Here is a 3055-nt window from a genome sequence, read left to right on the forward strand (position 1 = left end):
GTCTCGTATGGAGCTTCACTGTAGCAAGGCTGTCAACGCTGCTGCTGAAGGAATAGCTATGGTCTACGGTAAATAGTCAACGAGGTCGATTGCAGTTTTTTCAACATTGAATGCTGATTATGCGCTCCTATCGTAATTTTCCTGTTTGCCAAATTTTAAGTTACGAGTTTGAATTCTGTTTAGTACGAAGTTGATGCACAAAGGTGTAGAGCCCCGAGACAGTACCAAACATTTGGTACCGATTGTATGATACAGTCGGTTGCACCATCTTCTGCTGCATCAGTTCATGCCAACTATTATTAGAGCCCCAACACGATGGTTGCTTAAGACAGAATAGACGTTTATCAACAATGCCGAGAACTTCTGTAAATTCCGCTCACAAGTAAAGTATTGTAAGATTTAAAGATTTTAACGTTTGAATTGGGTAGCTTGAAAATCTAGCTTGTTTCAGATAACTAAAAACTCCAATGGGCAACCTCGAGGTTCTGAGTCGAGTTGTCCTCTTCTTGAAGTCGACTTGATTCTGCTGCTGTTAAAAATGACTGTGTTGCATGGTTGCTGGTGGACACCCTAAATGTTGTAGCCGTTTCACGTTCAAAGTTAGAGAGTTCAAAGGCGGATGGATTTCGTCTAGTACCCGATTTCCCGCATCCCTTTTTGTGAGCTGTCTTCTGTTTTTTACGTGCAGCCCGTCGTGTCTTGATTTTGGGCTCGAATACGACGGCTCTTGGTGGTGGTGGCTCGGAAAATCGATCAATGTGCCAGTGGACATGAAAATCATTTTTTTTTTGAGAGGTTTGGAATCTAGAAGTAGGTGATGAAGGCGATGGACACACGGAAGACCAGTTGAATGAGAAAAAATGTTCCTGCACGAGATAATTGGATTTTTTTCCCATGATTTCAACGCACCTAAGTAACGCGTGACTGTGAATTACGTTTACCACATCCACAAACAAAGGACCCCGTAACAACCTGCGAACTTTCATTTTTTCCTCCGAAAGTGCTTCTTTGTGCTCCTTAATAGACAATTTCCACCAGTTGTTCATCGCGCTGAAGGCATCGATAAAATTTCCTTTTTTCTTAAGCCACTTCTTTAATGCTGCGTGATAGCTCTCAACTCGTGACGTTGCATAGATATCAAAGTGAACATGGTAGTTTGTCCAGCAACGGACAAATCTCATTTTCCATAACGAAAGCCAAGTATTTTCCACATAAAGAGCTTCTGTGGACGATAACCGGTGCAATTCTCTACGCAACACTTCGTATTCGGACGCTGTCCCAGCGCGAGTTAACTTCTTGAAAACGTCCATGTATTCTTTTAATTTATCGGAGTCGACTCGTCTCTTCTTGGGGTTGATGATGTTTATGAGTTGTACCTTCTCCCGTATCCGTTGTAGCTTCAGTATTGTCTTCTTCACGTAAAAATGCAAAATTCTGAATTGCATGTTTCTTCACGTCTGATATTATATGCCAAACGCATAAAATCACTGGAATATCTGGCATCACAACTTCAAGAGAATTCATTAGAGCCACATCACAATCGGAAAGTACAACTTGGGGCAGATCAATTCCTTCTTCATCTAGAATCTGTTTCAGTTGTGCAAGGCTCCACAGATAATCCTGTTCAGTTTCTCCCACCATGAAAACTTGCGCAAAATGTATAGTCGTGTTCATCCCGGTGACACCAACCACATTTAGGAGCGGCATGTCAAACTCACGTCCCAAGTCACTGAATATCAAAGTACAAAAGAAGTAACTGAGTGCCTCACAAACGAGACTGCTCCCAATATCTCTTCTCCTGTGCAGCCTAAAGGCGAAGCGTGTCAAATGGGAGGAGTATATTCCGTCAGTCGAGAGATCAGGTGAAACTTATCAGGGAGATCTGGATGTCAGTGATCACATACCTCCGGTTCTAATTTACGAATCGCCAGTAGAAGCAAAAAGATTAATGAATTCTTCGCTAGACAACATGGATACGCATTGCTTGTTGCCGACACACAGCGAGATCGCAAAAAAGTGAAGTATCGCGTCGTTTTTGCATGCGATAGGCACGGAACTTACAAACCCAAGTTAAAAACTAGTGTCGAAGCGGAACATCGTGTTAACACAGCTACGAGGAAATGCGGATGCCCGTTTCGAATAAACCTGCACCTAAACAAATCGTCCCTCAAGTGGCATGTGCACTACGATCTCTCTCTGGGTTGGCACAAAAGCTACGATGGGAGTGAGCTACAGCATAGCCATGAAGTGTCTACAAATTCAGCTTCCCATCCTACACACCGTCAGTCTGATATGACACACACTGTTAAAGAATCGATCATAGAAGACGCGAAACTTGGAGTTAAACCGGCGGCTACTTTATCTCGAATTTTGAACATGAATCCGACTTCAGCCATCACAAGAAAGGACGTTAACAATGTCCGTCACACTGTACGCAGAAAAAGAGAATCTGGACACGAAAAAATGGCTACTCTTTTTGAACTTCTCTCTCCTGACACCCATTTTTGCTCGCACAATGTTGACTCAGCTCGTCGAATTATACACCATTTTTTCGCTCTTCGAGAAGCTGTGGCGATATTCCAAGCCAACCCGGACATCATACTGATGTACTGTACGTATAAAACCAATGAGTTTGACATGCCGCTCCTAAATGTGGTTGGTGTCACCGGGATGAACACGACTATACATTTTGCGCAAGTTCGAAGTTTGAACGAAGAGAAAACTTTGATTGGGGTCGCAGCGAAGCGTCATCGCTGTCACCGTCATTAACTGCTATGAACGGTTATTATCAGTTATCTGTTCGTTTTTATAGCGGTGGACCACATTGATTTTTACCGGTGGACCACATAAGACGCGCAGCGGTATCGTACTGTGAACAGTTGCCAACGCACCAAGCTGGGTATCGTTGAGGGCTACAAAGTGTGCAATGGTGACGGAGATTCAGAGGAGCGGCTCGCGGGAGAAGCTGAAGCTTAGCCGCAATGACGTTGGTAAGATCATGCGGTTTGAGGACGACATCTTAACGGAGTCGCAGCGGCGAAAGCGGCAGCATCGG

Source organism: Phytophthora parasitica (assembly GCF_000247585.1).
Source record: "Phytophthora parasitica INRA-310 unplaced genomic scaffold supercont2.7, whole genome shotgun sequence".
Taxonomy (NCBI): Eukaryota; Oomycota; class Peronosporomycetes; order Peronosporales; family Peronosporaceae; genus Phytophthora; species Phytophthora nicotianae.